At 44.8% G+C, this 14,632-nt stretch overlaps 1 protein-coding gene across 1 annotated transcript in view; it reads right to left on the reverse strand.

Moving 5' to 3' along the window:
• LOC126266626 (neuroendocrine convertase 2) overlaps positions 1-14,632 on the reverse strand; it is a 1,418,212-nt gene that overhangs the window by 686,874 nt on the left and 716,706 nt on the right. The window lies entirely within an intron of this gene.

A 14,632-nucleotide genomic window follows, 5' to 3' on the forward strand; every position in this document is an offset into this window, starting at 1 on the left:
TGTTTGTCTGCTGTGGTTTAATCATATGCCATAAACGAGTCTCCTTGTGATATCGTCATATTGTAGCTCTGAAAATTCTATAGATAGCTAAGAATTCTCAATTCACTTTTCAAAATTAAGCACAAACATTGGAACAACGTTTGTTTATCGTAAAGACAGGAATTCTGAACGCGCTCTTATGGTGAAATGCACGTTCAAGGGCACATTTAATTAAAAAAGAGCACCATCCAGAATGACCATTTCACCATGAGATGATAGTACAATTGTTGTGGCATAATTTAACAGTGAATTTAACAATACTCTGATACGGAATTTGTGCAATGTTTTCCCTTCTTTTTTTTCCTTTTCTACAGGTTGATGAAAAGTTCTGAAAAGACTGCATCCATGTATGACTCAAGAAGGACGATCCACGTTGTCGAGCCTCAGTTGAAGCCCTGGAGAATGTGGAATGGGTGCCATCCTCATTCAGGGAGGAGCCCACTACATGAAAAAGACATTCAGCACAGCAGCTCAAGATGTCGCGACTGTCTTTCCTGAATGTGAAACAGAAATTTAACATTTTCCCTTACAAAGTTCAACTGTACCAACATCTGAAGGGCACTGACGTGGAGCAGCGATATTCTTTTGCAAGTGAGGCACGCTTCCACCTCCATGCGGACATCTACAAGCAGAAGCGGCTCCACTGAGGTAATGTGAATTCACACGTTCCAGTTGTTGGATATGGCGTGGGATGGCCTCCTTACAGTCCCGTACTCAACATGTACGATCATTTCTGCTGGAATTATCTAGAGGACAGAAGCTTCGAAGATGCACCTGAAAAACTCCAGCATCTTCGTACTGCAATTTCTAGAAAGATCTGCGCAGTAGAAAATGTTGATCTTCAATAATTCGTCACGGTATTCAGTTAAAGACTCTGACACTCGTCACTGCACAGAGAAACCACTTTGAAAACATTTGTGTTAAATTTCATGTTGTCTGCTATTCCAAAAACGCAACAAGAATCTGGTGCCCCGTTTTATGTCGTAGTGGACAATACCTTTTTAACATCTGTTTTGTGCCACCCTGTACAAGGAATGGAGGAATGAAGGAGAATATGAACCACACATGTTAAAATTTATATCAGAATGAAACACTCTACAGACGTATTGCCATAATTACCTCCACTAACATTCTAGGATTATCTCTCTATTATAGAGGATATGGTTGAGGAGTAAGCCGAAAGAACTGGCCAGGTTTATGCGGTCCTTTCGCATAGCATTACAATCACTATGTCGATTTGGCAAAATCTACATAGTGGAATCTGTCTCAAAGTCCACTTGAGAAAACTGACCTTCTGTTCATGAGGGTAACTATACCCTTTTAAACTATATTTGGACTGTAATCCATTTGCATTTCCATTGCATATTTTTAAGGCCGTATTCTATAGATGTTAAACAATATTTGTCAACTGTGTATTTCCTTCTTAGGGGTTTCGTTCCTTGACGGAATGTATGGAAAGATAGCAGGTTATATTTCCATATGAGATCCGTGCTGTATGAATAAATTTTTCCAGCGGTCGTTAAGCTAACGATCTTTACGAGGTGGAAAAAATTTTTTCTTCACTGCTTTCAAAATTTCATTAGCATCTTTTTTTTTTTTTTTTTTTTAAAAAAAAAAAAGAAGGATAATTGGCTTCTTCATATCTATCTCTCTCTCTTTCTGTCCCTCTCTATTTCTCTCTGTCTCTCTCGTCCTCTTTGTCATAAAAACGTTGTCTGTGCCACCATCGTTTCCACCTAAAGTTGCTCAGTGTCAGTGTTGGCTTCTGCAACTGGTGGCATTTTACTAGAACTCCAGCACATTCTGGCAATCAGTGATTTCATGTGACTGCCGGTGCAGGGATACACATGTGCTGTAGTGCCCATGGCTATTACTGCATTATATCAGGCGCGAAGGGTCTGTGTACGAAGTAGCTATTACGCTAACCATTTGTAAAATTCTGTCAACGTGCCACCGACATTACATCTATTGCACTGTAGCGGAATTTACAGGTGTGTTTGGTAGAATATGCGGATATCACGGTTCCGTCCTGCATTGGTTCGTCTGCCATAATTTGCAACTGGACGCGTATTCAGGTTGCTTGCTATTGTATTTTGTGTCCGACGATTCAAGTTTGGGCGAGTGCCTCGGCTCACCTTGTTTAATAGAACTTGGGCGCCGTCTGTAATGACGTCGACTGGACCTGACGTTAAGTTCCTTTACTCCTGCTTTCCTCAATACATTTGTTGTCTTCTGGTGGACTACCTGAGTGATGCAAAGCCTGACATCACCAGATGAAGGAAACATGGTGATGCGTGTTATTCATTACAAATTTTAACAATCTTGATATCATTACAGTTCAATAATATCTATATGATAACCGGTTTAGCTTGGCTAAGAGCCATCTTCAGCTTTACGGAACGAACAAAGATTATCTTTCAGTTTGGTAAAATTACCTGATAACCACCAGAACATTTTTGAAAACGTAGTTTTTTTAAATATAAAACATTACATACAATCAAACAACGTACCGTACTTTCAGCAAAATTGATATGTAAGGTATCAGAAAGTTTTAACCACTACAAATTCCTTACTATGAGTAACCTGTTAAAATATTCAGACTGACCGGAACACATATTTCTGCTTGCAAAACCAGAATGGGACTATTTTATGAGTTTATGAGTTACAGTAAATTTAGCGTCTTAACTTTTTGGCTCAGCATCTGTTTGTATATTGCTATAAAAGTATGTTTGTGGTGTGTAATTGTAAATTTGTGCTTATATATTGCAGATCAAAATGAACGAAGTCTGCTGCAAAAATAAACCACGTATCGATTGCCTACAGCAAACAGCATCACGAGTAGCAAAGGCGTTACAGCACGCTGCAGCTGCACAGGAAGACGAAAGTGCAGACGTCTTTAATAATGTAGTAATTGTGAAAAGTGATGGTAGCGCTTCACTTTCGTGTGCTTTTATACCTCCAAAATGTGCTAATGAGGAACATATGGCCTGTTGAAGTTCAGTTTTGGGTTATCACAGGGTCTGAGTAGGTACTGACCAGACATAGTTGGCAGTGAGCTTGCAGATGTGGTAAGTCAACGATAGAGAGAGATAGTGCCTACCAAGAAACTTTGTAGCTCCTCGAGGTTTTTAATCGTAAAATACCAAGTAACAGGTTCAGATTTTTACTGTCAGACTTCGTTTCAAATGCATGACTTCGTTGCTATTATGGGGAAATCGTGTGGAACAACGGCACAATTAACAGGCGTATATGAATTATGACATTATTGCAGCAGTGTGTTGGTGGAGTTGTATCTCGTCAAAGCAGTCACTGTTCTTAGTTTGACGTGGGTTTTCCTGAGTTCAGACTGTGATCCGATTCCTTCCGTATCTGGTGGATAGGGGTCCTGTTCGGTACCCTCTAGGTGTCTAAGGTCATTTAGCGGCTGCTTTATTTGTGTTGGAGATTAGATTGGTGATTTGCACTGAGCAATGTATTGGCTCAATTGCAAGATACTTTGTTGAATGGGCACTACAGATTTGAAAACGAAACTTCGCTTTGGTCATATAGCGCATGGTGTCAGAAGGTTTTCCAAAGCTCTTTCCCCGAATGGTTCAGGAATTGTAACCTAAAGGAAATCCGATCTTTGTGCATAGGTACCATCCGGTTACTGATTTATTGTGGCGAGTGACCGTTCATTAATACGACGTCAGTACGACGCGTTTGCCAACACCTGAAGGGATAGGATTCTGTAACGTCAAGTCCTGAAGTGATAGTGGCGCGTAGGTTCTTATCTGCATTTTTTTATTATTCACAATCTTTGTCGGTTTGAGGAATTAGCTTTGATGGCACTCCTTCACAGAATTAGAAATCTCGCCTGTGACAAATCTAAAGAGTTCAGTGAAAAAAATTTACGTGTGCAATGATAAGAATGCAGTGGGAATGTATTCACATCTGCTGGACGAATGTAATGTAAACAAACACTCCAAACCGTCATTTCACGACAGTTAATCTGTAAAAAAAATGCGCCACATGTAATGAAAGCTTGAAAACCGTCTGAAGATGAATCATAATTATTCGAAATCGGCAACGGTACCCTTTGAATAAAGGAACTGAAAATAAATTTGTGGGTGGTTGCTTTCTCAGCACCATCAACATTAGTTTTTGTTTCATCCGTCAAAGCCCGTACCTGAACGCACTGCTCAAAAAATTGCAACGATGGGCTTTTTTGCTTTCGCAGTATCAGTATGAAATTATGTACAAACCTATGGCAAAGCATGGTAATGCAGACGCCTTATCTCTCCTTCCGATTGGCCCAGACTCTGATTTTGATGCATCTGCCCCATCTTGCTGCCAAATCGATGCGCAAGACTCTGAATAGCTGGAATCTTTTCCCTTGAACTACAGAAGAATTACACAGGCCCGGAAGCAGACCCAAATCTCAATACTTTTTTTGCATTACAGTCGCATGTCTTGGCCTTGTTCATTGAACAGAAGAATTGCACAGGCCCGGAAGCAGACCCGTATCTCAAGACGTTTTTGCATTACATTCGGATGTCTTGGCCTAGTTCATTTAACAGTCTCCAGAACTCAGTTGTGGTCAGATATTTTGCACGTAGGCACTAAAAAGTTAGCATGACAGCACTGTGCTTGGCAGGGCATGGATGTTCACATTGAACAGATGACGTCACAGTGTAGCGCATGCAATGAGAACCAATTCGCTACGCCACAGACATTCTAAGCTTGGCCTATGACTTAGTTGCCATGACAGTGAGTGCACATAGACTTTGCAGAACCAAACTGGAACACTCGTTGGCTCGAAGTGGTAGACTCTTTTCGTAAGTTTCCATTTGTGGTGCCTATAAACTCTACCACATCACTGAGCACCATCCAGTATTTTGCATAGAAGGTTTGACAGAAGTACTTGTATGGGACGATGAATCGCAGTTCACATAACTTTGAAGAGTTTTGTGAACGCAATGGCATTCATCATCTAACAAGTGCTACATTTCACCCACAGTCCAATGGAGAAGCAGAATGCTTCATACGCACTTTTAAGCATGGTCAACCTTCGCACCACCCACACCCGAAAACAGGCCCTGCAACTCTTTCTCGCCACACCAACCGCAGCATCCGGCTCCGCCAATGGTCTGCAAGTCTCGCTTTGCGCCACGAAATTTTGTTCTTTTCAGGGTTTATGGCAACCATAGGCGCTGGAAAATATGCATGATCCAGGAACGCATTGGCCCTGTTATGTATTTGATGGCAGGTCCCGATGGTTTCAGAGCCCCCACCAGAACTAAATTCATGCATGCCATTTGCCCTGTGATTCTTCTGCTTTCCTTTCTCCTGATTCACTGCCTCACAGGACCTTTGAGCCTTCGCAGCCGCCAGCTGGTGACACTAGGGCATCCCATGAGGAGCGGAAGGACAATGCACTCTCGCAACCGCCGTCCCCTCGCCTCAACCCCATGCGCTGGATCAGCCACCGCCGTTGCCGACGCCGTCATTGTTCCAACCTGCCCTCAGGCCTGTACGTGTACCTTGGCAGCAGTTTTCTCGCAAGCCAGATGGCGAAGAATGGTTGAGAGTACACCGTCCCTACAGCTACGGCTCCCGGCTCATCTCAATGTCCAGCTTCTTGCCTCTCTCACCACTGTCGTTTTGCAAGCTCACTAAGCGACAACAGTGAGGTATTTTGGAGAGGAGGAACGTGCTGGCCTAACCTTTCGCCAGAACAGTCATTCTCAAAAAGGCTGCGAGAAGATCGATAGTAGGCACGAGAGCAAGCGAGCCTATCAGGAGAGGGAGGCCAAAATCAAATTCGCAAGAAACGTGCCACCAAGTCCTCTCGACCACCAGTATTTAGACCGCCGCAGCGGACCGGCGTGCCAGTCAGTCCTCCAGTGAGTCAATGAATGAGTCGAGTCATCAGTTGAAACCCAGTGGGAGTAGCAGTATGTTAGCTCAGTGTCCAGCTCAGTCAGTCAGTGCCTACCGACCAGAGTAGTGTACATAGCGGGACTTTGGACTTTACCAGCAGTGAGGCTTAAGTGGAGGGTTACGGAAGAGCTTGTAGCACAATATCTGGACTATATTAAGTTAAGTAACTCCCTCTGTAAGTTAATAAAGAACGCAGTTAATATATGCATGCAGTATTGTTATAGAAAGAGGATACTGGACAGCAAGGACACGCCCTCCTTCCTTCCTGTGGTACAAGCATAGAGTGACAATGACACGACACAAAATTTATACCAAAAGAAAAGTGGAAAATGGACAAATGGGGTACAAAATTGATCTGTGTAAGTAGTAGTTTTGCAAAAAACGTTAAACAGTTCGAAAGTAATCAGGGTAACTGAGATAAACTTAATAACTGATTTGAGGGAAAACTTCTGACCGAATTTTCATAGCCAAATAAAGAGTGAAAATGGACCAAGGGCATTCTGAATTGATGAGCGTCTAGTCTTACCAAACACTATCTAACTGTCCGAAAGTAATTAGGATAATTAAGAAAAACCTGAATTAGCGACTTCATTGAAAATCACACAATGCATTCTTGTTCAAATTTTCATAGACTATGTGTGGGATATGGACAAATGGGACATAAAATTGCCCAGCATGAGGTCTAGTTTTGCAAAAGAAATATTTAATTGCCTAAATGTTATCATGATAGTTAAGAGGAATGTAACTAGTGATTTGAGTGAAAAATTAATTGAAACTTCCTGGCAGATTAAAACTGTGTGCCCGACCGAGACTCGAAGTCGGGACCTTTGCCTTTCGCGGGCAAGTGCTCTACCAACTTTTTTTATTTTTTTTAATTTCCTTTTTTTCTTTTTTTGTTTTTTTTTCTTTTTTTTATTATAAAAAAGTCCCTGAGCGGAAAAAATCTTCCACACAGCCGGGAATCGAACCCGGGCCTTTAGGTATGACTTTCCGTCGCCGTGACCACTTTTTTCTTTTTTTTGGCAGTTCGCAAACACGAAATGAAATGCATCCTCTGCAAAACAAAAACAAAAGAAAATCATTGTACAACAAATCACAAAATGTAAAGGAACAGGGACACAGGGATGTTGTTTTTATTTATTATATTTATTTATTTTCCACAATCACCCTGTTAAAAGGAACATGTAGATCATGTAGATCATTTTATGGTATAGTATGTGCATTACATATGGAGCGTTGAGAGAAGTGTGAGGTTCATTATCAGCTGTCAAATGTGCACACCGACTTCACCCGGCACATCCCAACTGCGTGGGGGGTCGAGGAAGACTGCCTGAAGATAGTTGGCAAAGGTTTTCCGATAGTGTGACCATCTATGAACCTCATAGTGGGCTTGCTGTAAGAAATACCAAAAGTCGAGTCGCGACTTGGCAGCATCCCCATAGAGGTACGCGATCGTCCAACCTTTGACCCAGATGATCGACTGTGATTTAGTCGCCGGAAAGTAGTCACTCTCCGGATGTAAGAAGGAAGCAGGTGTAATATGTTGCGGGGTCACACGGAGGTAGCAAGCCACCATCTGTCGTCCTAGGAGCCATACGTCCTCCACCGCGATACAAGTTAAGCGGTGATGGTCGTCATCCACTTGGCGACATTTCGGGCACAGTGGAGTGAACACTAGTCCAATTGCATGGAGTCGTTGGTTGGTGTTGAACTTGCCACAGGTGACAGAGAACCACAGTGCCCGAACGAAGGTAGGAAATAATTTTTGGTGCACATGTCTCCAAATCTTCGGCCAATGCAACGTGGGGTGTTTCAGTTCAATGACATTACGACTTATCCGTCGTAGCAGCCAAACATAAAAATCCTTCGCGCATGGTGGTCTCGTGCGCGGAAGCTCGTCTCTGATATAACTAAGTTCCACGATAAATGTTGATACATGCGCAAAATGTGGCGTAATGTTGCCCACCGCCACCGGAGGTGTGAGGGACGCTGGGACTAGGAGATCCAGTAGGCGGGATGTAAGGGAATCACGCCCGCTACGCCATTGCTTGTACATCGTGGCTAGAAGGAGCGCCGTCGCTCGGCAGCGAACATTCGTAAGTCCGAGTCCCCCCTTGTCCGTAGGGAGCGTGAGCGTTGCGTGTCGCACCTTGAGGGGCGATCCAATCATCACAAAATAGCCTAGTGTTGATTGAAGTCGATGCCCGAGCGTGAGTGGTAGGGGCAGGATCTGCGAAATATGCACCATTCGAGAAACCACATAAGTGTTCAGATATTCGACTCGCTGCAAAGGATCAAGGCGTCGTAGGAGATGTTGGCGGACCATGGTACGTGTTGTCTGTAAAATACGTCGGTAGTTAACTGCCGCAGTATGTTTCACAGATGAGGTAAAGTCTATGCCGAGATAGCGGAATCGTTGCACATAAGGAAACGGACTGATTTCTTCCGGCGTAAGGCCCCTTCCAACCGGCATTGCTGCCGATTTGTTTATGTTCACTGCACTACCCGCCGTCACACTGTGGTCCGACAACAGTTCAAGGACCGTCTTCACCTCTTCCTCAGAACGAACGAGCAGCAGGAGGTCGTCCGCATAAGCACGACATTTGAAGGTGTAGCCCCGCAGTTCCACCCCAGAAAGAGAATTTGTTAGCCTCCCAATTAATGGTTCCAACGCTATCGCGAACAGCAAAATCGAAAGAGGGCAGCCCTGGCGAATGGAACGTCGAATTTGAATGGGCCCTGCCATACGCCCATTAACGTGTACCAAGGATTGTGCGCTCCCATAAATCCTTCTAATGAGACCAGTAAAACAGTCTGGAAATCCCATTTGTTCCAGTACAGCGTACAGATAGTTGTGGCGCACCTTATCAAAAGCACTGTCAAAATCAACCGCCACCATCGCCGCTTTAAGCCGGCACTCCTCCGCCAGCGCTATTACGGCATTCGCCAGTAGCTGTTTGCACATTCACCGATCCACCCGGTGTCGTCTGTTCTGGGGAGAGAACGCTACGAATTAACATACGACATCGGGACGCTAGCATCCGTGCAAAGATCTTATAGTCTGCATCGCCGCTTTAAGCCGGCACTCCTCCGCCAGCGCTATTACGGCATTCGCCAGTAGCTGTTTGCACATTCACCGATCCACCCGGTGTCGTCTGTTCTGGGGAGAGAACGCTACGAATTAACATACGACATCGGGACGCTAGCATCCGTGCAAAGATCTTATAGTCTGCATTAAGCAGGGTGATGGGGCGATAATGTGTGACCGTAATTCCTGGCTTCGGTTTATGTACTGGCACCAAGAGGCCTTCCATAAAAGCCGGTGGAATAGGCGCATCGGAATTTAACAACTCGTTGTACATTTCCGTCCATCGCGGTGCCATTTCGTTGCGAAATTCTCGATAAAATTCAGCAGGAATTCCATCAATGCCTGGGGAGCGATTCAACGCACCCTTTGCGATCGCATCATGTACTTCCTCACAGCTAATAGCTTCCAGTAAGGTTCCAGCGTCTTCCACCGTTAGTGTACGGGAGACGTATGTGGCTATACGTGCGAGGTCATCAACACGGGCTGCTTCCTCCCGATAGATGTGTTGGTAATGGTCGACGAATGCAGAGACAATGTCCGCTTGACGCGTCACTCTTCGGTATTCGCGGGTAATTAACTCACGTACCAAAACGCGTCGTCGGTGCTTTCGTTCATTCACGACGTGGTGCATGGAAGAAATCTCGTGTCGTATCGTATCGTGACATCTGGCGCGCACCATGGTTCCCTGAAGATGTTTCCGAGCTAAAGCCACTAGTTTAGCTTTTATCCTTTTGCGTTCCATCCAGACGTCCGGTCCCGGTGGACCATCGTCCAGGTCGCGCAGCGCTGCAAAATAAAAGTCGGTCGTACGGCGGCGCCATTCGGCCATCTCTCTGCTATATGAGATGAACGTACGGCGAAGCGCCGGTTTAGCACAAGTCAGCCACCAATCAAGCTTCGTCGCGTACCTTCCAACCTTTCGCTCGCACATCGTCCATGTCTCAAGGATCCGTTGACGACATTCGGGATCATGTAGATGTTGAATGTTTAATTTCCACGGGGCCTTGCTGTTCCACACCTCTCTACGGGGAAGAAGCACCGTACAGATGTAAGCGCTGTGATCGGAAAATGCCAATGGCCAGCGTTCCGCGTCCTGGAAATCATTTGCATGAGCCCGTGAGATATAAATGCGATCTAATCTGCTCGCCGAATGACTTGTCACATAGGTGTATCCCGGTGCATCTCCATGTCGTAATTCCCACGTGTCACTAAGTACAAGGTCGCTGACAACGATTCGCAACTCCTGGCTGATGTTTGCTTGCGGCCATTGGTCTTTCTGGCTGAGAACACAGTTGAAATCTCCACCAATTATTACACATTCATAACGTCCATGGAAAAGTGGTGCAATATCTTCTGCATAAAATCGCGCCCTTTCCCGCCGCCGATTGTTTCCCGACGGTGCATAAAGATTGATGATGCGTGTCCCAAACGTCGTGAAAGCCATTCCCCTGGCCGACGGAAGGTAACACACGTTTTCCACGGGGAAGCCATCTCGCACGTAAACTGCCACCCCACTCCCATTGTGATCTCCATGTGACGAATAGGAGTGGTAGCCTGCGATGTGTGGGAGTGCAGCTATGTGGACTTCCTGCAGCAAAGCAATATCCGCATCAGATGCCCAAATCGTTTCCTTCAGTAGGTGTATTTTGGTTGGTGAAGGCACGTCATTTATATTTAATGTCGCAATACGGTTCGCATGGCGTTGAATCAAACTCTGTCGAGGCACAACAATATCTCCCTGCATCGGCGCTGGGGGCTGAGTTAGAAGACGTTCTCTCGCCCCTCTCTCTTCAACTTCAGCAATTACTAGGCCGTCTTTGTGAGTGCCGGCTGCCTCTGTATGACGTCCGGCGCCTCCTCAATATCGTCATACCACATCTTTGCAGGCAGTGATATATTCGTGTCCATAGCCACAGCATCTGCGTCTGGAGAGCCAACTGGTTGTGGTTCCTCTTCAGCATCACCACGTCCCGCTACCGTCAATGTGACAGACCGCTGCGGGTCTGATCGAACAGTTTCCATTGCCTCATCCTGCTTCGTAGAGGCTGTTGTGTCGTCTTGCTCCACAGGCGCATCGTCGTCGGGGCAAGGGGAGTCATCCCTAGGAGATGTCGTGCGACGACGCCGTTTCCTCCTTTTCGGGGAACGTTGTTTGCGTGATCTTCCTTCCGTGTCCTCAGATTGTAGGGAATCACGGCTGCCCGACAGAAAAGCACCCGTAGGAACTGGAAGTGTTTCGAGTCCCATCGTTGTAGTTGGCGGGAGTTCGGTCGAAACTGATGTTGTCGTCACAGAGTGCGTTCCAGACGGAACAGCATCTGTAGTCGCTGGAACTGCTTCGTGTACTATCGGTGTGCTTGGTAGGAGTTCGGTGTCAACTGATGTTGTCGCCGTAGATTGTATGCTCGATGGAGCAGCATCCTCTGTCATCCCGACGTCTGCTACAAGGTTTCGGAGAGTGCCATCGGGAACTTCCACCGGGGCTGTGTCCTTTCGGTCATCAGCGGACGCAGTGAGGGCTTTGGCATAGGTGATCGGTAGTACTGTCATCTCTGGCGACGGCTCCCGCACATCTGAAGGCAGTTGCGTAATCCGCCGTTGCATACAGTTCGACCTGAGGTGTCCGTCCTGACGACAGCCAGAACATGTACGTGGTTGCCCATCGTAAATCACCACCGCCCTACAACCACCAATTGTCAGATAGGACGGTACATGCTTCTGAAGATCAATAGTGATCTGTCACACTCCGTTAAGCACGGGGTACGTGGCGAATTGTGTCCAGCGTTCTGCTGTGTGACCATGTACCGTGCCGTATGGCTTAAAAGCCTCAATAACTTCGTCAGCCGGGAGCTCAAATGGCAGCTCAAAAACACGTATTGTCCGTACACCCAGACCAGCATGTTCTACAGTTACCGTGCCGACATTCCCGTCACTATGGCAAAATCGGAGACCTACTTTTGTCGCCTGTTGAATTCTCTCACACGCCGCGTCATTTACCATTTTAACATACACCGTGGGACTAACGATGGACAGATGAATTCCGACAATATCGTTTGGCGGTATCTTGACGTCCTCACGTATGAATCGTTCCACTGCTAAAGCCTATGGTCTTTCGTAGTCTTTGCAGAAATTGAATCGTAATGTAGTTTTTCTGTACTTGTTCGCCATGATCGTTGTTATTAGCCGGCGCGCAGACTAAGTCCACAAGTAAACAAACACTCGCACACGCCGCACAGGCGGAAGTATCGGACCTCCGCTCCGCACGGCCGCTAGCGCCGAACTTACCAACTGAGCTACCGAAGCACGACTCACGCCCGGTACTCACAGCTTTACTTCTGCCAGTACCTCGTCTCCTACCTTCCAAACTTTACAGAAGCTCAGTTGGTAGAGCACTTGCCCGCGAAAGGCAAAGGTCCCGAGTTCGAGTCTCGGTCGGGCACACAGTTTTAATCTGCCAGGAAGTGTCATATCAGCGCACCCTACGCTGCAGAGTGAAAATCTCATTCTGGAAACATCCCCCAGGCTGTGGCTAAGCCATGTCTCCGCAATATCCTTTCTTTCAGGAGTGCTAGGTCTGCATGGTTCGCAGGAGAGCTTCTGTAAAGTTTGGAAGGTAGGAGACGAGGTACTGGCAGAAGTAAAGCTGTGAGTACCGGGCGTGAGTCGTGCTTCGGTAGCTCAGTTGGTAGAGCACTTGCCCGCGAAAGGCAAAGGTCCCGAATTCGAGTCTCGGTCGGGCACACAGTTTTAATCTGCCAGGAAGTTTCATATCAGCGCACACTCCGCTGCAGAGTGAAAATCTCATTCTGAAAAATTAATTGTTTGAAAGTAATGAGCGTAATTAAGAAAATAATAAGATACTGATCAATATTTAAATACATTTATATCGTACTTTCTGAATAAAATTTTAAAAGAAAAAAGCAACTAAAAAAATATGGTCAAATGTCTTGTGGAATGATTTGCTAAAAAGTAAGAAATAAAATAAATTAGAGAAGCAATTTATGCTCGTTAGAATAATGCTCGAAATAGTCGAAATAGTGTATCGCAAATATATTCTGGTACTTTTTAACATTCTTAGATTCTATGGTAAACGATTATCAATAGGCGTCTCATTGTCATTAGATGATTTCGAGTATCTTACAAAGATTGGGTAAAAATTTTCTCTCATCTATTTGTTTTCTTAGTTATGGACAAATAATTTCATAAACCATTGTACTGGTTTTCCTTTTCTTCAAAAGCTTTTCTATTTGTTCCGTAGATCTGAAGATGATTGTCAGTCAACTGCAACTAATTATCATCTACATATTATTAGACTGTATTGGGATCAAGACTACTATAATTTGTCTTGAACAGTGAGTTGTCAGAATATTGTATATTGTGCAAAGCTAAAGGAGTGCCTCACTGGAAGCGAATTGTACAGTACAAAATTTTTTCACAATGCCAAAATTGTAGTACAGTGCTGAAAGTCTGTACACCGCTCTAAAGCAGCAAACAACATAATTAACGGAAATAGTATGCGGCGGCTGCAATTTATTTCACGTGGTTTAACCGACCTAACTTCCAATCTTTTGGGACCAATTACACCTCCTCTTCACAGACTGAAATTAGAGTGCAAAGAGGCAGTGAAATCAATCAATAACATTGCTGACGGTCATTTATTTCTCAAATTTGTGGTGCACATATGAACGAAAGAAACAGTGTAATACCAGACAATACAATGAAATTTTATTTTCTCGCGTACATCTGTATTTTTCGCTAATATTGGCTTACTTAAGTAGAGAACAGGTGTCAAAACATGTGTCAGTGATATTAGTGTACGAAATTCAACTGTTTAAAATCAGTTGTACGGATTTTCGGTGAGAGCCAAGAAATGTTGACGAAAACTGCATGAGTTACCAAAGCGGGAAATAATGTAGAAACAATACAACGGAGCATATTTTCTAGCAGTTTATCTGAAAATGGAAGAATAACAGGGATTTGTGGCACAATAACACTAAGGAATAAAGGCTTAAGACTACAGTCCCGTTGTTATAGCAGTATGAGGAATACAGCAAGAGCGGACTTTTGAGAACCATCGTACAGTGAGCTTGGCATCTCATGAATCCAACTGCCGGCTAAAACAATACATAGAAGAATGGAAACGAAAACTGAGAATTTACTAGACCTTGTAAGGTTCCCCCTACGGCTGACATATTACTACGTTACATGCAACATTCTAGTGAAGTGATTTGGTGAATGGCACAAGTGGCAAACGGGCCGTCGAGAATACAGATATGGTTCAAGAGGGGAAATTTCCTTGTTTTGATGTTAGGAAACATGTTACTGTGTAGTGGGATACCTATGGGTGCCCCGCGTATCGAATTCCTGGACACTGGCTGCATAAAACGACGGCGGGTCAAGAATGTTAATGATGCCAAAGAGAAAGACTGTCGTCATACAGTTGCTGTGACGTCTGTATGATACAGTGTCTGCTACTTCGACGCAAATGTTCTTCAGACTGGCATGCATATACCAATAGCTTTTAAAGTAAATTTTTTTAACTGTGTTTTCTTGTCATTGCCATGAGCTCACTTCCTAAAATGC

The sequence above is a fragment of the Schistocerca gregaria genome, chromosome 4, assembly GCF_023897955.1.
Source record: "Schistocerca gregaria isolate iqSchGreg1 chromosome 4, iqSchGreg1.2, whole genome shotgun sequence".
NCBI classification, from domain to species: Eukaryota; Metazoa; Arthropoda; class Insecta; order Orthoptera; family Acrididae; genus Schistocerca; species Schistocerca gregaria.